This window comes from Ranitomeya imitator, chromosome 7 (genome assembly GCF_032444005.1).
Source record: "Ranitomeya imitator isolate aRanImi1 chromosome 7, aRanImi1.pri, whole genome shotgun sequence".
NCBI classification, from domain to species: Eukaryota; Metazoa; Chordata; class Amphibia; order Anura; family Dendrobatidae; genus Ranitomeya; species Ranitomeya imitator.
In genome coordinates, this window is record NC_091288.1 from 122838911 (window position 1) to 122860994 (window position 22084).

General features: G+C 44.8%; 1 protein-coding gene and 1 long non-coding RNA gene across 2 annotated transcripts in view; one reads left to right on the forward strand and one right to left on the reverse strand.

Annotated features, from left to right (window-relative positions):
* The window catches only part of LOC138645891 (uncharacterized), a 72327-nt gene extending 61187 nt beyond the window's left edge, over positions 1-11140 (forward strand). The window contains exons 2-3 of the long non-coding RNA XR_011314798.1: positions 5280-5398; positions 9523-11140. This is a non-coding gene — a long non-coding RNA (uncharacterized lncRNA). The remainder of the gene's footprint in view (positions 1-5279; positions 5399-9522) is intronic.
* The window catches only part of COL5A2 (collagen type V alpha 2 chain), a 525281-nt gene that overhangs the window by 409258 nt on the left and 93939 nt on the right, over positions 1-22084 (reverse strand). The window lies entirely within an intron of this gene.

The following is a 22084-nucleotide window of genomic DNA, read 5'->3' on the forward strand; positions in this document are numbered from 1 at the left end:
AACCCTACCCCTACCCCTAACCCTAGCCCTAACCCTACCCCTAATTTTAGCCCCAACTGCTCTTCCCCTGCCGGCCGGCAGATGGAGACAGATTGCGGGCGCACTGCGCATGCGCCCGCCATTTTCTTTTCCCCAGAAGACGCCGGCGGCCAGGAGGAGCAGCAGGAGGACCCAGGAACACCGGTAAGTATGATAGGGTCCCCGAATCCCCCTATTTCTCTGTCCTCTGATGTGCGATCACATCAGAGGACAGAGAATTACACTTTGCTTTTTTTTTTTTTTTTGCGGTCGCCGGTAAACAGTTAATTACCGGCGATCGCAAAACAGGGGTCGGTAAAACCGACCCCGATCATGCTCTTTGGGGTCTCGGCTACCCCCGGTAGCCGAGACCCCAAAGATTCTCCCGGGGCCGGCCGGCGGGCGCACTGCGCATGCACCCGCCATTTTGAAAATGGCGGCGCCCACCGGGAGCCACGAGGAGCATCGGGGGAGACAGGTGAGTATCGGGGGGCTATCTTGGACCCCTTTTCTCCCCTTTTCTCTGTCCTCTGATGTGCGATCACATCGGAGGACAGAGAAATTAAAAAGAAATCGCGTTTTTTTTTTTTTTTTTTGCGATCGCCGGTAAACGGTTAATTACCGGCGATCGCAAAAGCGGGGTGGGTAAAAAAAACCCCGAATCATGTTCTCTGGGGTCTCGGCTACTCCCGGCAGCCGAGACCCCGGAGAAAATCCGACTCTGGGGGGCGCTATTTACTTTTTCCACAGCGCCGTTAATTAACGGCGCTGTGGTTTAAGTACCCTTGGCGGCCGCCGTTAAAAGGCGTATCGGCGGTCGCTAAGGGGTTAAATAATCGATCAGATGTTGTTCCTGAAAAATCGTGTCCTGCAATTTTCATGCAAGTACAATGCGATTTTTATCTCCTAGCATCTGAATGACAGGTGAATGCAATCCGCACTCAATGCGATTTTTAACATGAGCTTTTACATAGATAATTACTATAGAGAATATTCTTACTCTCTCTCTCTCTCTATATATATATATGTATGTAAATATATACAGGGTGGGCCATTTATATGGGAATAGTTGGTGATATCAACTTCCTGTTTGTGGCACATTAGTATAGAAAGGAGCTTTCTAGGCAAGTTCCACGATCTATAAACAGCCAGCAGAGGGCGCCTCACCGCAAATGAAGCTAAATATAGATCATTGATCTATTTTTAGCCTCATTCCCCGGGGTTTTGCAGCGAGGAGTAGCATTGCATTAGCAAAGCTCCTTGCTGCAAAATGTTTTAACCCCTTCAGAAGGATTTACATCGTTGGACGTTACAGATCTGCGGAGGGTAAGTATATTGTTGGTTTATTATGTTTTTTTACTCACAGAACGAGGGTCTTCAGTGACTGGATTGGGCGTTGAATAAAATACTGCAACAACCATTGTTTTTATTTCATTAAAATAATTTTAAAAAATGTGTTTGTGTTTTATTTAACCCTTTACTAGTATTGGATTAATAATGGATAGGTGTCATAATTGACGCCTCTCCATTATTAATTAGGCTTAATGTCACCTTACAATAGCAAGGTGGCATTAACCCTTCATTACCCCATATCCCACCGCTACACGGGAATGGGAAGAGAGTGGCCAAGTGCCAGAATAGGCGCATCTTCCAGATGTGCCTTTTCTGGGGTGGCTGGGGGCAGATATTTTTAGCCGGGGGGGGGCCAATAACCGTGGACCCTCTCCAGGCTATTAATATCTGCCCTCAGTCACTGGCTTTACTACTCTGGCGGAGAAAATTGCGCGGGAGCCCACGCCAATTTTTTCCGCCATTTAACCCTTTATTTTAAGAGCTAGAACGGCCAAATTTTGCAGATACACACTACTGACATTAGTAGTGTGGAATCTGCAAAAAAAATGGAGAGAAGACATGGTTTACTGTATGTAAACCATGTCTCAAATCATGTCGGGTTTTAGGAAGGAGAAAGAAAAAGCAGGTAATTGAATTACCGGCTTTCAAGCTGTATAGCGCTGGAATAAATCTTAATATATATACATATATATGTGTCTCACTGACATATATATATATATATATACCTATTCTATGTGTACACATTTATTCTACCTATTCTACTGTAAGCTGTCAGTGTGATTTTACTGTACACCGCACTGAATTACCGGCTTTTCTCTCTAACAGCGCTGCGTATTTCTCGCAAGTCACACTGCTTGTCCGTGTGTAATCCGTATTTTTCACGCTTCCATAGACTTTCATTGGCGTATTTCTTGCGCAGTACGGTGACAAACGCAGCATGCTGCGATTTTGTACGGCCGTAGAAAGCCGTATAATACTGATCAGTAAAATACGGCAAATAGGAGCAGGGGCATAGAGAATAATTGTGCTGGACACAGGGGGGCAGAAAGCTGGGCACAGGGGCAGAACGCTGGACACAGGGGCAGAACGCTGGGCACAGGGGCAGATTGCTGGTCACAGGAGCAGATCGCTGGACACGGGCAGAACGCTGGGCACAGGGGCAGAACCCTGGGCACAGGGGAAGATTGCTGGACACAGGGGCAGATTGCTGGACACAGGGGCAGAACGCTGGACACATGGGGGGCAGAAAACTGGACACAGGGGGGGCAGAAGCTGGACACAGGGGGGGGGGGCAGAAAACTGGACACAGGGAGGGCAGAAAACTGGACACAGGGAGGGAAGAAAGCTGGACACGGGGGGGGGCAGAAAGCTGGACACAGGGGGGGGCAGAAAGCTGGACACAGGGGGGCAGAAAGCTGGGCACAGGGGCAGAATGCTGGGCACAGGGGCAGAACGCTGGACACAGGGGCAGAACACTGGACACAGGGGGGGCAGAAAGCTGGACACGGGCAGAACGCTGGACACGGGCAGAAAGCTGCACACAGGGGCAGAAAGCTGCACACAGGGGCAGAAAGATGGACACAGGGGCAGAAAGCTGGACACAGGGGCAGATTGCTGGACACAGGGGGAGAACGCTGGACACGGGGGGCAGAAAGCTGGACACAGGGGGGGCAGAAAGCTGGACACAGGGGGGGCAGAAAGCTGGACACAGGGAGGGCAGAAAGCTGGACACAGGGGGGGCAGAAATCTGGACACAGGGAGGGAAGAAAGCTGGACACAGGGGGGGCAGAAAGCTGGACACAGGGGGGGCAGAAAGCTGGACACAGGGGGGCAGAAAGCTGGGCACAGGGGCAGAATGCGCAGAGTTCGCATCTCGGCTGCAGGAAAATGGCCGCCGCGATCTCCATCTGCGCACGCGCGGCATCCCGTGGCCATTTTCCTGAAGCCCCGGGAAGCCGAGAAGAACCATCTGCACACGCGCGGCCTCACAAAGATGGCCGTGCCCACCGATAAATGGCTGAATAGCGCAGATCAAAACCCCCCCAACCCCCCCCCACCCCCGCTTTTCCAGTCAAAATATAAAATCTTCTTAAAAGTAGGGGGTCTTCTTATACGCCATATGTCATCTTATAGGGCCGGTGACTAATGTGCCTTTTGGGGGGGAGTGGTCCCGATGATGAAGAGGGGGTGTCTCACAGGAAAGTGTGAGTGGAGTATTCCCATTACCTCATTGTAGCTGCAGCGCGGAGTCTCTGTGCTGGGAACAGCGGCGGGACGAGAATCTGAGCATGCGCTGCCCCCAGCGGCCATTTTCCCGGAGGCCACCGCATCGCAGCAATGGAGCTGCCGGCGCCTCCGGGCTTTGAGGAAATGCCGGAGGAGCCCCCACTGACTCTGCACTAAGATACGCCACTGCCGCCACCCCACAGCACAGAGGCCCGACGCTGCACGAAGAGGAGCCGCCGCCCCACAGTACAGCACCCACGCGGCACAAAGAGGAGCAGCCACCGCCGCTCCCAGCACAGAGACCCCACACTGCAGCTACAATGAGGTAATGGGGGATACTCCACTCACACTTTCCTGTGAGACGCCCCCTCTTCGTCATCGGGACCACTCACCCTACCCACCATATACACATTGGTGTCTGCACCCAGCGTACAAGACGACCCCCGACTTTTAAGAAGATTTTCAGGGGTTAAAAAGTCGTCTTATACGCCGGAAAATATGGTAATATATTTTTCTGAAAAGCTACAAAACATCTGACATTCAGCAACACACAGCACAATCACTGAATGGTCCAATACAGTATAGATGCATACAAAATCATATTTTCACAGCTGGTAATCTCTTGGGATATGTGAATCAAAAGGGAAACTAAGGACAGACTAGGGCTGCCATCAGTGCATTACTGCCCTTTGTGCTATACGGGGCCCGGTAAGCAGGAGGACTGAGGGGGACCTGAGCCCAGTCTAGTCCCCCCATATTGTGCCTCCACTTACCGGGCCCCAAGATACAATGTATTGTGCTCCAGTGTGCCGCACATCTCGGTGCCAGGAGTTTTCCTGTCTGGTGCTGCACAGCCGTCAATACAGAATGGTAGTACAGCTCCAGGGCTCCCATCTCCTCTTCTGTGATGCATGGTAACGTGACGGTAACATCATCACATACGCACATCCATTTGCATGCGTCACTCGCCAGGAACACAGCAGAAGTGGAGCTGCGCCTTCAGGGGTTTATCTGAGAGGCAAGTATGAAAAACTTTCTTTTTAATAAAATGAATTAAATGAGTGTAATGAGAGGGGCGCAAATGAGGATGAACTGAGACTGCTGGATGGTGTACAGTGATGATGAATTGCCACTGGGCAATGGAGTACAGCAAATAATCATTGAGAATGGGATACAGCAAATAATGATGAATTGAGCCTGTGGGGTGGGGGACAGTAAATGATGATGAATTGAGACTGGGGGTAGGGGAAAGCAAATGATTATGAATTGAGACTGGGGGCGTGGGAAAGTAAATAATGATAAATGGAGACTGGGGGTAGGGAACAATAAATGATTACGATTTGAGACTGAGGGTGTAGGAGAGTAAATAATGATGAATTAAGACTGGAGGATGGGGTACAGGTCTGATTCATATATGGTCGCCTGTTTGTTTGTTTTTTCTGGATTTTCACTTTGTGGGATGATTCTAGCAGGTACATTTATTTTAGCCTGATTCTTCAATTGTGACTTTTAGAAAAGTCGCAAATTTGGCTCATTTCCCCTCTCCCCCTGGTGTATTTTTGAGTGTGGGCTCATTTCCACTTGCAATGAAATCAGACAAATGCAATCCAATGAAAAAAAATGGAATTAATTCGGACCAATGTTATTCTATGGTTGTGTGTTCATCTGCGTTTTTTTTCCAGCTCTGTTCGGATCACAATTGGACTGGAAAAAAGTCGCAGCATGCTGTGATTGTAATTGGAAATCGTATCGCATCCCGAAAAATCACACAGCACTTGGACCATGCGAATCACACTGACAGGTTAGGATAGAATAGATGTATATAGAATACATATATAGATATATAGATGTCAGTGACACACATATTTATATATATATATATAATATATATATATATATATATATATATATATATATATATATATATATATATATATATATATATATATATATATATATATATATATATACACATACAGTTAGGGCCAGAAATATTTGGACAGTGACACAATTTTCGCGAGTTGGGCTCTGCATGCCACCACATTGGATTTGAAATGAAACCTCTACAACAGAATTCAAGTGCAGATTGTAATGTTTAATTTGAAGGGTTGAACAAAAATATCTGATAGAAAATGTAGGAATTGTACACATTTCTTTACAAACACTCCACATTTTAGGAGGTCAAAAGTAATTGGACAAATAAACATAACCCAAACAAAATATTTTTATTTTCAATATTTTGTTGCAAATCCTTTGGAGGCAATCACTGCCTTAAGTCTGGAACCCATGGACATCACCAAACGCTGGGTTTCCTCCTTCTTAATGCTTTGCCAGGCCTTTACAGCCGCAGCCTTCAGGTCTTGCTTGTTTGTGGGTCTTTCCGTCTTAAGTCTGGATTTGAGCAAGTGAAATGCATGCTCAATTGGGTTTAGATCTGGAGATTGACTTGGCCATTGCAGAATGTTCCACTTTTTGGCACTCATGAACTCCTGGGTAGTTTTGGCTGTATGCTTGGGGTCATTGTCCATCTGTACTATGAAGCGCCGTCCAATCAACTTTGCAGCGTTTGGCTGAATCTGGGCTGAAAGTATATCCCGGTACACTTCAGAATTCATCCGGCTACTCTTGTCTGCTCTTATGTCATCAATAAACACAAGTGACCCAGTGCCATTGAAAGCCATGCATGCCCATGCCATCACGTTGCCTCCACCATGTTTTACAGAGGATGTGGTGTGCCTTGGATCATGTGCCGTTCCCTTTCTTCTCCAAACTTTTTTCTTCCCATCATTCTGGTACAGGTTGATCTTTGTCTCATCTGTCCATAGAATACTGTTCCAGAACTGAGCTGGCTTCTTGAGGTGTTTTTCTGCAAATTTAACTCTGGCCTGTCTATTTTTGGTATTGATGAATGGTTTGCATCTAGATGTGAACCCTTTGTATTTACTGTCATGGAGTCTTCTCTTTACTGTTGACTTAGAGACAGATACACCTACTTCACTGAGAGTGTTCTGGACTTCAGTTGATGTTGTGAACGGGTTCTTCTTCACCAAATTAAGTATGCGGCGATCATCCACCACTGTTGTCATCCGTGGACGCCCAGGCCTTTTTGAGTTCCCAAGCTCACCAGTCAATTCCTTTTTTCTCAGAATGTACCCAACTGTTGATTTTGCTACTCCAAGCATGTCTGCTATCTCTCTGATGGATTTTTTCTTTTTTTTCAGCCTCAGGATGTTCTGCTTCACCTCAATTGAGAGTTCCTTTGACCGCATGTTGTCTGCTCACAGCAACAGCTTCCAAATGCAAAACCACACACCTGGAATCCACCCCTGACCTTTTAACTACTTCATTGATTACAGGTTAACGAGGGAGACACCTTCAGAGTTAATTGCAGCCCTTAGAGTCCATTGTCCAATTACTTTTGGTCCCTTGAAAAAGAGGACGCTATGCATTACAGAGCTATGATTCCTAAACCCTTTCTCCGATTTGGATGTGGAAACTATCATATTGCAGCTGGGAGTGTGCACTTTCAGCCCATATTATATATATAATTGTATTTCTGAACATGTTTTTGTAAACAGCTAAAATAACAAAACTTGTGTCACTGTCCAAATATTTCTGCCCCTAACTGTACATACTAGCTGAAGAGCCTGACGTTGCCTGGGCATAGTAAATGTCTGTGGTTAGTTATAGCACCTCACTTCTCTTATTTTCCCATCAGGCCTCTCATTTAGCACCTCACTTCTCTCATTTTCCCATCATGCCTCTCATTTTCCCCCTCACATCTTTCATTTTCCCCTCACATCTCTTATTTTCTCCCTCACTCCTCTCATTCCCCCCTCACTCCTCTCATTCCCCCTAACACTTGTCATTTTGACCTCACATCCGTCATTTTCGGATCACTCCACTATTTTCTCTCACTCCTCTCATTTTGCACTCACACCTTTTCATTTTCAGCTCACACCCCTCATTTTCACCTCACACCTCTCATTTCCCCCTCAGTATATACATGTTTGTCATCTCCCTTATATATAGTATACACCTGTATGTCAGACTCTCCTGTATATAGTATATACCTGCAGGTCATCTCCCCTGTATATAGAATATACCTGTATGTCATCTCCCCTGTAAATAGTATACACCTGCTGTATGTCATCTCATCCTGTATATTGTATATACCTATGTGTCATCTCCTCCTCTATATAGTATATACTTGTATGTCATCTCTTCTTTTTATAGTATATACCTGTATGTCATCTCCTCCTATATATAGTATACTAGATTGTGGCCCGATTCTAACGCATCGGGTATTCTAGAATATACATGTCCCCGTAGTATATGGACAATGATGATTCCAGAATTCGCGGCAGACTGTGCCCGTCGCTGATTGGTCGAGGCAACCTTTATGACATCATCGTCGCCATGGCAACCATTATGACATCATCATCGCTGTGCCCGTCTCTGGCGGCCTCGACCAATCAGAGACGCGGGATGTCTACGTCCTTTATGACATCATCGTCGCTGTGCCCGTCGCTGATTGGTCGAGGCCTGGCGGCCTCGACCAATCAGAGGTGTGGGATTTCCAGGACAGACAGACAGAAAGACAGACAGACAGACAGAAAGACAGACAGACGGAAAAACCCTTAGACAATTATATATATAGATACCTGTATGTCATCTCCTGTATAAAGTATATGCCTGTATGTCATCTCCCCTGTATATAGTATATACCTGCTGTATGTCATCTCCTCCTGTATATACTTATGTGTCATCTCCTCTTTTATATAGTATATACCTGTATGTCATCTCCTCCTGTATATAGTATACTAGATTGTGGCCCGATTCTAACGCATCGGGTATTCTAGAATATGCATGTCCCAATTGTCCCAGTCTACCAGATTAAGGGCATCTCTAAGCTGGTCAAACTTTGCCTTCCTAAAGTTCAGTGTTTTTGTGACTCCCTGACAAGTCCCCCTAGTGAAAGACAGGTGAAACTGCACAATATTGTGGTCGCTATTTCCTAGATGCCCAACCACCTGCAGATTTGTTATTCTGTCAGGTCTATTAGATAGTATTAGGTCTAAAAGTGCTGCTCCTCTGGTTGGATTCTGCACCAATTGTGAAAGATATTTTTTCTTGGTTATTAGCAGAAACCTGTTGCCTTTATGGGTTTCACAGGTTTCTGTTTCCCAGTTAATATCCGGGTAGTTAAAGTCCCCCATAACCAGGACCTCATTATGGGTTGCAGCTTCATCTATCTGCTTTAGAAGCTGCAACCCATAATCTAGCAAATCTGCAGCTGCTGATTGCCTGTAGCCATCATGAGATGCCGCTCATCAGAAAAGGAAGCCAAGGCAAGGACCCTACAAGGGATGCTCTTAGCAGAATGAAGGGGCAGCAACTGTCTGTTAGGATTATATGGGCTTTTTTCATTATTTTTTAAGCACCTGGAAGCCATGGAAATCATATTTTTAACCATGCTAAGCTATTTAAAATAGAAGTCCCGTTCCCCCCATTATCCCATTACTGTGTCAGGCAAACTGTGCTCCTATAACAGTGTCAAATACACAATGCCCCACTAGCAGTGTCAGACACAATGTGGCCCCTCCATAACCGTGCCATCCATTAAATTCACCACAGTAAAAGTGCTAGCCACATTGCCTTTCTGGATAGCAAACCTTTCTGGCTCCTTGACATTTCGTTTGTTCTTATATAGGAAACACTTCTGTAACCAAACACTCACTCATATGTGTTTTCCAAGGCATGAACACATATTTTTGACCAGTGGGAGCAGGAGAGAACAGAGAATTAGAGAATATGACACTTTGATCTCTGCATTGTTGCCCAATGTTTACAGCTGCTTGTTTTCTGGACCTTTGCTAATACATCAGGATTTATAACTGAGCTAGAATTATTTCTTTTCCTCAGATATGGATTGCCATATAATAACAAAAGGATGCATCCTCACTTCCTGGTAACTGTGTGGCTCCGGCACTGGCACGATTGGTAAATGGTAGCTCAAGAACCGGTGACTGCACCATTTGGATGCCACAGAACTACTGATGCCTGTTATTGGCTGCAGCTGTCATCAGAGAATCACTTGGAAGGATATTCCAGAGGATTATTTTGATATTTTTTTTGTTTGATGTGAAAGTATAGATTTTGACCCAAAGACAGCTGTTGTACAAAGACCAGTGAATAGTTAACAGTTCTGCTAGGAAGCTTTGGGTAATATGACTGAGCAGATGTTTCTAATATGTTTTGATACACAATTTCCATGATCTCATTCCACATCTCATATTTCAGGGGCCGAAGTACAAAAACAAACGTCTAATCTTATTACATCATTAAAGCTAGCACTGTTTTCAGCATGGTAGCTCCAGTGTCTTAGGATAACTAAGCAATCAGGTTTAACTCTGATATAATTTCTAGATAATTTCATTGCTTTGTTTGTGTGGAGGTTTTAACCAGGAATCACAGGTAGAATGAATAAAACTACAGGCATTGCACAGTAGTTTTGGTAACTAGAGGTGGGAGAATTGATTTGCAGGACTATGGTCCATTGGCGAGGTAGGTAATCTGTGATCAATGGACAAGAGACCTAGGAATATCCTTATCGCCTGGCATTTTCAGCTGCTCTTTTGCTAGAGCATTTCTACTGGTTAAACATATATTTCACAGTATATTTCTGCATAACAACTACCTTATGTTTGGGGTGCCCAATGATTTCACAGTATATTTTTGCATAACAACTACCTTATGTTCGGGGTGCCCAATGAGGGGTTTGGTTCAGGGGTGCCTAATCTCTTAATGATAGGTCCTAATAATAGGTCATCAATGTATTACGACCAGACAACCCCTTTAAATTATTATTATTAACATTCTATTTTGCTATAAATTTAAATTAGTTCAACACAATATAAGGTAAATTCTCCAATCAATAGTTCTCTGTGATCCATGTACCCTTTATCTTTCAGTCTCACATAATAATAGACATGCTGCTATATCAGGTTTTTGGAGTGCATAAACAGCAATCAGCCGTAACATTAAAAACACCTGCCTAAAATTGTCTTTATACCCCTTATACTACTATCAAAGCAGGCTTGTCCTGTTGACTTATGGACTTCACAGTACCACTGAAAGTCTCCTGTGGTATCCATCCTGTAAGTTGCACATCAGGTCGTGTATGGATTAAACTTGTTTGGTTTGAGATGTGGGAAATTTGGAGACCAAATCAACACCTTGATCTCATTGCTATGTTCAAAATACTATTCCAGGAAAATTTTTGCAGGGAAGAAAAGTTGCCATGTTGAAAGAGGCTATTAGCTTTATGGAATGTTTCCATGAAGAGGCATACTTGGTCTGCAACCACATTTCGGTAGGTGGTATGTGTCAAAGTAATGTCCACATCCTGGGCCAAATAAAAAGAGAAACCAGGTGAAATGCTATGATGCATTTTTTTCCCTAGGTAAGCAACAAACATGCTCATGACTTCACGCATAATTGAAAATAAATGATTTTTCATGCCAAGTCACCTTCTCCCATCATTCCCTAATCTAGTTCTAATACTCAAATGTCCAGTGTAGATGTGTAGATGTTTTTTGCAATGGACATTGGTCTATAAGGACGCTTTAACCAGTCTCAAACTACATAATCTTTCATTCAACAAGTTGCAATACTATATGTTCCAAAACCTATTAATAAAAATAATCATAGTTTTCCATAATTTGTGGGGCAGTAATTTGTGGAATCAGGAAACATGGGCTAGCCTTTGCTCTCCTTGTGCGTCAATTAGCTGTTTGAGATTATAACCTCTTTACCAGTTCATTAATTGTTCTTCCTTGGACAACTATTAGTAGGTACAAACTACACTGCATGCCAGGCAGACCCTAGAAGACTTATCAAACTCTGACTGGTCACTGAGCCATCACAATCTGGCCCATGTTAGTGTTGTGCAAATGTTTTTTCTTGCCTATTTTCTTGTTTTTAAACATTCATTTCAAAAACTAATTTGTTACAAGATCCCTAATATACCCCACTCCTTGACACAGTAGCATACCGCCAATGATGGCAGGCCATGTGACTGCTATGTGGCCCATGAGTCGGGGGTACTTTGTCAGAACTAGCAATGGGCCCCACAGCCTGTCATCATGTGTTCAACTGTATTGTCATCCTGGATGTCAATACAGTTGAAAATAATGATGAGAGAGCGAGCATTAGCTGACGCTCCTTCTCCCATCAATCCCCATTGGTGCCTGACATCTCAGCACAGCATGATCAATGATGTCACTGCACGATGTGTAAGCAGGTTGCAGGGTGCAGTGACAGACACAAGGCAGAGCAAGGGTTAACCAAAGATAACAATTTAATATAACAGGGTAATCTCTCCTCGCAGGGAGGTAAACGGTTAAAGTAATAATAAAGGGAAAACAATAGCAGTACAGTTAAGAAACTTATCGTGTCCTTTAGGTTTCTCCTCAGCAGGTGATCTCGCAAAGGCTGTAGCTCCAGGAGCGTCCGGGAAGATGTCCTCAGATAGGGTCCTTTAAGGGGTGGTCGGTCTCCGGTACCTTTCGCTGAGCACCTAGTCCATAAACACGCATGGCCAAACCAAACAAGGCCATGGCACTTCCAATATCAGTCAGGAACGGGCGCAAAATCACTGGCATGGAAGGCCGTATGATTCTGTCTGATGCTCGGCCTTCTTTCCTCTGCTCGTGCACGGTACTCTCAGTCACTGGACACATGGTACCTCACTCCTCAGGAGCCCCGCTAGAGACAGCGGGGAACAACCCATGCAGCCTGCTGCGGCGCTGCTACTCAAGGGACGGAGCACCCGACTTTTCCTTTTATCTTGCCCCTCCTACACGGGTCATGAGGTTGGTCCAGCTCCTCATTCTTTCCCCCAGGCAACAAGGGAGGCAGCCTCAACAGTTCCGGACCAGGCACGGTACAGGTACCTGCACCCCGTTCTTCCTCCTTACAGGTGTCTGCTGCCCTAAGATGTGTAGGCATTTCAGAACACTTGCTACAGAGACCGGGGCAGCAGGGAATGAAGATTAAAGGCTAGAATTATATTTTTTTAATCAGTAAGTAGAATGTGTTTGTCATAATATTGTATGGAGGACTATGGGGTTCATTACACTATTTTGAGGAGTATTGATTGTACATTATACTGTATGGGGGACTATATGGGGTGCATAATACTATATGGAGGATTATGAGGAGTGCATTATACTATATGGAGGATTATGTGGAGTGCATTACACTATATGGAGGACTATGGGTACATTATGGTGTATGGATAACTATGGGGTGCATTATACAATATGGATGACCATCGGTTATGCATTATACTGTATGGAGAACTATGTGGGGTGCATTATACAATATGGATGACAATGGGGTTCATTATACTGTATGCATTGCTATGTCGTGCATTATAATGTATGCAGGACTATGAGGAAAGCATTATACTATAAGGAGGACTATGTGGAGTGCATTATACTGTATGGAGGCCTAAGGGGTGAATTATACTACAGTTAGGGCCAGAAATATTTGGACAGTGACACAATTTTCGCGAGTTGGGCTCTGCATGCCACCACATTGGATTTGAAATGAAACCTCTACAACAGAATTCAAGTGCAGATTGTAACGTTTAATTTGAAGGGTTGAACAAAAATATCTGATAGAAAATGTAGGAATTGTACAAATTTCTTTACAAACACTCCACATTTTAGGAGGTCAAAAGTAATTGGACAAATAAACATAACCCAAACAAAATATTTTTATTTTCAATATTTTGTTGCAAATCCTTTGGAGGCAATCACTGCCTTAAGTCTGGAACCGATGGACATCACCAAACGCTGGGTTTCCTCCTTCTTAATGCTTTGCCAGGCCTTTACAGCCGCAGCCTTCAGGTCTTGCTTGTTTGTGGGTCTTTCCGTCTTAAGTCTGGATTTGAGCAAGTGAAATGCATGCTCAATTGGGTTTAGATCTGGAGATTGACTTGGCCATTGCAGAATGTTCCACTTTTTGGCACTCATGAACACCTGGGTAGCTTTGGCTGTATGCTTGGGGTCATTGTCCATCTGTACTATGAAGCGCCGTCCAATCAACTTTGCAGCATTTGGCTGAATCTGGGCTGAAAGTATATCCCGGTACACTTCAGAATTCATCCGGCTACTCTTGTCTGCTCTTATGTCATCAATAAACACAAGTGACCCAGTGCCATTGAAAGCCATGCATGCCCATGCCATCACGTTGCCTCCACCATGTTTTACAGAGGATGTGGTGTGCCTTGGATCATGTGCCGTTCCCTTTCTTCTCCAAACTTTTTTCTTCCCATCATTCTGGTACAGGTTGATCTTTGTCTCATCTGTCCATAGAATACTTTTCCAGAACTGAGCTGGCTTCTTGAGGTGTTTTTCTGCAAATTTAACTCTGGCCTGTCTATTTTTGGTATTGATGAATGGTTTGCATCTAGATGTGAACCCTTTGTATTTACTGTCATGGAGTCTTCTCTTTACTGTTGACTTAGAGACAGATACACCTACTTCACTGAGAGTGTTCTGGACTTCAGTTGATGTTGTGAACGGGTTCTTCTTCACCAAATTAAGTATGCGGCAATCATCCACCACTGTTATTATCCGTGGACGCCCAGGCCTTTTTGAGTTCCCAAGCTCACCAGTCAATTCCTTTTTTCTCAGAATGTACCCAACTGTTGATTTTGCTACTCCAAGCATGTCTGCTATCTCTCTGATGGATTTTTTCTTTTTTTTCAGCCTCAGGATGCTCTGCTTCACCTCAATTGAGAGTTCCTTTGACCGCATGTTGTCTGCTCACAGCAACACCTTCTAAATGCAAAACCACACACCTGGAATCCACCCCTGACCTTTTAACTACTTCATTGATTACAGGTTAACGAGGGAGACGCCTTCAGAGTTAATTGCAGCCCTTAGAGTCCATTGTCCAATTACTTTTGGTCCCTTGAAAAAGAGGACGCTATGCATTACAGAGCTATGATTCCTAAACCCTTTCTCCGATTTGGATGTGGAAACTATCATATTGCAGCTGGGAGTGTGCACTTTCAGCCCATATTATATATATAATTGTATTTCTGAACATGTTTTTGTAAACAGCTAAAATAACAAAACTTGTGTCACTGTCCAAATATTTCTGGCCCTAACTGTATATTGGAGGACTGCGGGGTGCATAATACTATATGGAAAACTATGAGATGCATTATGCTATATGGAGAGATATGGAGAGTGCAATATATTAAATGGAGGATAATGAGGTGCAGTATACTACATGGAGGACTATGGGGAGCATTATACTTGATGGAGGGCTACGTGGGCTATTATAATATTTAAAGAGCTATGTAGGGGGTCATTATAATATTTTGAGGGATTTTTGGGAGCCATTATAATATTTGCCGGGTTATGTGAAGGCCATTATAATATTTGTAGGGCTAAGTGAGAGCATTTACAGTTGTGCTCAAAAGTTTACATACCCCTGCAGAATTTTTGCTTTCTTGGTCTTTTTTTTTCAGAGAATATGAATGATAACACCAACAATTTTTCTCCACTCGAGGTTAGTGGTTGGGTGAAGCAATTTATTGTCAAACTACTGTGTTTTCTCTTTTTAAATCATAATGACAACCCAAATTATCCAAATGACCTAGCTCAAAAGTTTACATACCCTGTGATTTTGGCCCGATAACATGCACAGAAGTTGACACAAATGGGTTTGAATGGCTACTAAATGTAACATCCTCACTTGTGACCTGTTTGCTTGTAATCAGTGTGTGTGCATAAAAGGTGAGTGAGTTTCTGGGATCCAGACAGACTCCTGCATCTTTCATCCAGCCACTGATGTTTCTGGATTGTGAGTCAAGGAGAATGCAAAAGAATTTTCAACGGATCTATGGGGAAAGGTAGTTGAACTGTATAAAACAGGAAAGGGATACAAAAAAAAATCCAAGGAATTGATAATGCCTGTCAGAAGCGTTCAAACTGATTAACAAATGAAAAATCAGGGGCTCCGTAAAAACAAAACCACGGTCAGGCAGACCAACAAAAATGTCATCCACAACTGCCAGGAAAATTGTTCACGATGCAAAGAAAAACCCGCAAATAACATCAGCTGAACTACTGGACACTATGAAAACTAGTGGTCTGGCTATTTCAAGATGCACAATAAGGAGGCACTTGAAGAAAAATGGGCTGCATGGTCAAGTCGCCAGAAGAAAGTCATTACTGCGCAAATGCCACAAAGTAGCTCACCCACTGTCACAAAGTGACTGTCCAAGCGTGACACGACCAAGTGGGGGTCGGTCACAAAACGCCGAAACTCACAAGGGAACACCGGGGACACAATGACAACCGTGGGCCCTGCGATAGGGAACGGGGAATTGGACACCTCCTACACTCTTCTAAGGATGTGCCCTAATCTTCCTGATGTCCCTATGCAGGTTCTTTCAACCTGTCACCGAGCAGGATACCTTAGCCCTCGTTCACCCTGCACCTATCCCTCAGTAGGGAATTGGCTAGTGAGAGCACTGGTCCCACCGCTGCACTAGTAAATCACAAAGGGAGAGTTTAGACAAACAAGGTATAAGCAAACAACACTTAGCTTTCTCTGCTGTAATGCACAGTACAGCAGAGTAATGCACCAGGTATGAATATTCAGCAGAAGAACCACTGCACTCAGAAAACTCCTTCCACCTGCTTGGTTCATCTCCAGAAGGATCTGTATAACCAACAGTCATCTGATGCATCAAGTGACCTTAAGAAGGATGGTGGGAGTGGTTACCACCAACATCAGCTTACCCAGTAGCAATGCAATGCAATAACACCAGCGAACACCGGGGTGGGAAAACTGCATTAGCCCCCGATGACCAGAAAGGAAAAAAGTTTTAAATTAAAGCAAAACCAGATCTGCCCCAGATCGAAACATGGATCGTGACAGTACCCCCCTTTCAATGAGGAGCCTCTGGACACTCAACACCGGACCTCACCAGATAACAACCTACGGTGAAGATGCCTCGATCCACCAGAGTTCACCTCGGCAGTCACCTGACTCTCAGGTTTATGGCAAATGCGGCCTGATGAAAATGGCAACAACGTAGGCTCCGGAGGCGCCATAAATCTCCAGAGCGCTGACCTGGGGAATGAGTTGTGAACATGCATAACTGGGGGTAACTCCAACTGAAAAGTCCCCAGGCTGAGAATGGCTGACACTCAATATGGCCCAATCACCCTGGAACTCCAAGTTCCAGTAGCACACTTCCACCTGATGTTTTTGGAGGACACCCATACGTACTCATTCACACACAGGTCCAGACCTGAACGTTTACTTTCACGCATATGTCTACCACAAGATGGTGAATTCTTTGAGTAATTGACAACATAGACCTCCCCCTGCGTCACCACACTCACACCCCCACCAAGCTCAGAGGGTACCACCACCCTCCCCTGACCTCTCCTCCTAAGCTGACTACGACACTCAGGGTTAACATGTGGTGGGGGTTGAGTCTTGCCCAGGGCCGGCTCCAGGTTTTTGAGGGCCCTGGGCGAAAGAGTCTCAGTGGGCCCCCCCTTTAACACATACCCCGATTCATGATCGCATATAAACACAGCCATGTAGTATATAACACTGCCCACGTAGTATATAGCAGCCCACGTAGCATATAGCAGCCCACGTAGCATATAGCAGCCCATGTAGTATATAGCACAGCCCACGTAGTATATAGCAGCGCAGCCCACGTAGTATATAGCTGCCCACGTAGTTTATAGCAGCGCAGCCCACGTAGTATATAGCAGCGCAGCCCATGTAGTATATAGCAGCGCAGCCCACGTAGTATATAGCAGCGCAGCCCACATAGTATATAGCAGCGCAGCCAAGCCCACGTAGTATATAGCAGCGCAGCCGAGCCCACGTAGTATATAGCAGCACCGCCCACGTAGTATATAGCAGCGCAGCCCACGTAGTATACAGCAGCGCAGCCCACGTAGTATATAGCAGCGCAGCCCACGTAGTATATAGCAGCGCCACTCACTCAGGCACTGGTAGGACTAGGAGCTCCTCCTGAATCTGCCTCATAACTTCAACAGCACAGCAGCCAGCCAGGGGCGGAGATCAGAGCAGAGAACGTGCTCTCTCCGCCCACAAACAATGTCACACTGGCTGCCTTTTCTTAACCCCTATGTGTGCCTGCCTGGCTGCACTCACTGAGTGAGAAGATGCTTGTGTCAGAGCTGGCACATAGGGGTTAAGAGAACGCAGCCAGCAGTGACTTTGTGGGCGGAGAGAGCACGTTATCTCCTGCTCTGCTCTCCCAGCTGTATCTATGACCGCGTGAGTGGGCCCCCCTCTCTCCCCAGGGCCCCGGCATTTGCCCGGTGCGCCGGGTGCTGACGCCGGCCCTGGTCTTGCCCCTACTCCCTGGCAGCACCTCTGCTGCCTCCACTGGAGAAGAAGGGGTAGGTTGTAAAAGGATGACAGAGACTGTTGCCCCCAGGCAGCAGCCCTCACAAGACTGATCCCAGCTGACCACTTCCCTGGACTGCCAATCTATGACTGGGTTGTGTTTTTTAAACCAAGGGAGTCCTAAAACAATGGGTGTTGGCATTCCCCCAAGACGTAGCACGACAGGGTCTCCTCATGATGAGTCCCTATATGCAGGTGTATATCATCCACGACCTGGGTCAACCACCCACCCCCCGCCCCTACTAGAAAAAATAAATAAATAATAGTCGATGGGGTCACAAAAGAGCATATCTCACAACTTTGCATTACTCACAAAGTCATTTTTCACCTACTGAGGCCCTTGATTCCCCTTGCATTACACCCATAAAGTATGATACCAACAAAAGTGCCCCCCAAACAGAGTATGATACCCCCACAGTGATTTCCTCCACAGTACCCTCCAAACACACAATATGATGACCCTACTGTACCCCTCCTCAACACCACCAGAAAAGTATGATGACCCCACCAGAGTATGATCCTCCAACTGTGACCACCACGCAGCCCTCCATGTAGTATATGATTACACGACACCTCACCACACTGTAAAATTGCCCCATTTCTATGTACGCCTCTGCCTTGACACATGGCATTGGATACAAAGGGTATAAAAAAATGTCTTATTTGAAATGTAATTGCCTGATCCATACAATCCCTTTCAGTGAGTGGGTCTTACAAAGAAGCGCCTGTATAATTACCGCAAGGTGGATCAGTGATTAGTACTTCAGCCTTGCAGCGCTGGCGTCCTGGGTTCTATTCCCATCAAGGAAAACATCTTGTGTGGATGTTTTCTTGTTTCCTCCCACATTCCGAACACTGAGCCTGAGCAGATGCCAATCTAATACACTCCTGACTGGGAGACCCCTTTCAGTTTACCAATAATCCAATGCTCCCACACTGGCACAGCACTATGGCTACAATAAAAAGCTAAGGCAACTATTATGTTCTATTTTCCAGGAGGTACATTGTTAACAAGACATTGCACTTCACATAGAAAACAGCTCCTGTTCCCATTTTCTAAAAAAGTGAAATTTGTTTTATCTGCTTGTTAAAAAACTATTGTAATCATGTTAGGGTTTTTTTTTAGAATAACAAGCCTAAACCTAAAAATTGAAGTACTCTATTCACTTCTATTTGAGAAGCCACTGCTTCTTCACTATTGAAATAGCACACCCGTTTCTGCACACCCGTTTTTGCATAGCTTGGAAAAAAGATAACTTCTATATTTAGCAAAGAATAAAGCTCCTTTTAATACCCAAACTAAGGATGTTCATTAGAGATAATTAGATTCAATGCAGTCATAGAAGACCTTATAAGGTTATGCATCTTTTATGGGCAATAATGGGCTTAGCAGAACCTGAAATTTGCAGCAAATCAATTTGTCGTAGCTGGTGAAATCAAATTTCAAAAGATTCTATTATCTCTAGTATTGACCTTTAGGACTAACACATATTTAATTCACCTAGTTCCATAAGATTATGCAGTTCCATTATTCATTCCAGAGTGAGCTATAAAAGTTTCAATATCTTTTTTTCTAGTCACCAGCCCCAAAATGGGGTCTGAGCCTCTCCATCAGTCGTTACCTAAGGCTATTAATGCTAAATCCATCTATAATTCAATGCAAAAACAAATTAAAGCTATACTATGGCAGTCAATTATCATTTTTTTAAGCTCAATCATTCTCTCATGGAAGTGAGTTTTCATTCAGAACTATTCGTCGTATATGTTGACCCAAGGTTTAGCAGAGAGAATACACATCATTCTGATATCAAGAAACCATATAGGCTGAGGGATCAATGAGAAAAGAAGACAGCCTGCTTTATATACAAATGCATGTTTCAAGTTTCTTCTAGAAATACAACTTTTGCTTGTGCCACGTCTCAAGACATCTGTGCTTGAGCAAACACAAGGCCTGTCTAAGCAAGTACCCATTTTCTTTTCATATAATGCATAGTTTCCTATTGCAGATTTTTGTGGTATATAAGGAATGAAATAAAACCTAGACTAGAAATAAAGTAGAAAATTACTGGCTGCTGCTGGCTCCAGCGATGGCCGGATGTGAACATTAAAGGGAATCTGTCACCCCAAAAATGGCCTATAAACTAAGGCCACCGGCATCTGGGGCTTATCTACAGCATTCTGTAATGCTGTAAATAAGCCCTCGATGTATCCTGAAAGATAAGAAAAACAGCCTATATTATACTTACCCAGGGGCAATCCCGGTTCTGACCATTCCCAGCGCCTGCACACTGCAGTACTTTGCTCTGCCCTCAACAGGGCAGACTAAGTACGCCTGCGCCGGAGCCGCGGCAAGAAGACAAGAAGAGGATGTGATCGTATGAAGATGGGAGGCGCCGGACCGCGACTCCCATCGGACCCAAACAGAACCGGGACCGCCCCTGGGTAAGTATAATATAAGCTGTTTTTCTTATCTTTCCAGGATACATCGGGGGCTTATCTACAGCATTACAGAATGCTGTAGATAAGCCCCTGATGCCAGTGGCCTTAGTTTACAGGCTGTTTTTGGGGTGACAGATTCCATTTAGCGGGAGCTGTACCAGACTGCCCACCAAAACGATGTTGATGACTTAGATAGTTTACTGATATAATTTGCCTGGAGAATCCCTTTAATTATACCAGTTAAGCTTAAGGCTGACAAAATAATGGTGGAGTTGGTGGCCATAAATGCCAAAAACCACTGCAAATTGCCTCTCCAGAGAAAAAGAGGACTTAAACTCTATAGTGCCACCTATAGGTGGCACTATAGAGTTTAAGTCCTCTTTTTCTCTGAAGAGGCAATTTGCATATTATATTTCCCAGAGGAGCATTGCATGGCGAATAAGCCTCCTTACCTTGACAAGCCAGAGCTGGTATGCCACTCTTAATGAGGAGAAAGGTTGCCCCCTAGACCCAAAAACCACTGCACCATGCGTATGATAGGGTTTTCCAATAGCATGTTAATTGGTCATATGAGTTGTCCAAAATACTGCAGTTCTTTTCTTCAAAACCACATGGCTATAACATGATTGTTAATGGTTAAATGATAAAACACAGTATGACCAAGGTATTTCAAATTCTTTCGCAGCCCATGTAGGCTGAGCTCTGGCCACATGTGCATTTCACTCCTCATAGAAAACAATATTTTTCATGAAACATGTTAAAAACCAGAGCAATACTGAGTAGTGTTGCTGTGACTCCAGTTCTTGGGTGAAATTGAATACTGTGGCTCTTATTCCCCTCCGTCTCCAAAGACTTAGTAAGTATTTGCAATCTGACACCTCAGTGAGCTAGCAGTTTATCCTGTTTTAACAAAAGGTGGTTTTTAGATGTTTTTTTTTTTAGAGAGAATGACAAGTTCAGGAGGTGCGTTGTTGGGTAGAGAGTAAAGGTACCTTCACACTCAGCGATGCTGCAGCGATACCGACAACGATGTCAATCGCTGTAGCGTCGCTGTTTGGTCGCTGGAGAGCTGTCACACAGACAGCTCTCCAGCGACCAACGATCCCGAGGTCCCCGGGTAACCAGGGTAAACATCGGGTTACTAAGCGCAGGGCCACGCTTAGTAACCCGATATTTACCCTGGTTACCAGCGTAAAAGTAAAAAAAACAAACACTACATACTTACCTACCGCTGTCTGTCCCCGGCGCTCTGCTTCTCTGCACTCCTCCTGCACTGGCTGTGAGCACAGCGGCCGGAAAGCAGAGCGGTGACGTCACCGCTCTGCTTTCCGGCTGACCGACGCTCAGAGCCAGTGCAGGAGGAGTGCAGAGAAGCTGAGCGCTGGGGACAGACAGCGGTAGGTAAGTATATAGTGTTTTTTTTTTTACTTTTACGCTGGTAACCAGGGTAAACATCGGGTTACTAAGCGCGGCCCTGCGCTTAGTAACCCGATGTTTACCCTGGTTACCAGTGAAGACATCGCTGGATCGGTGTCACACACGCCGATCCAGCGATGTC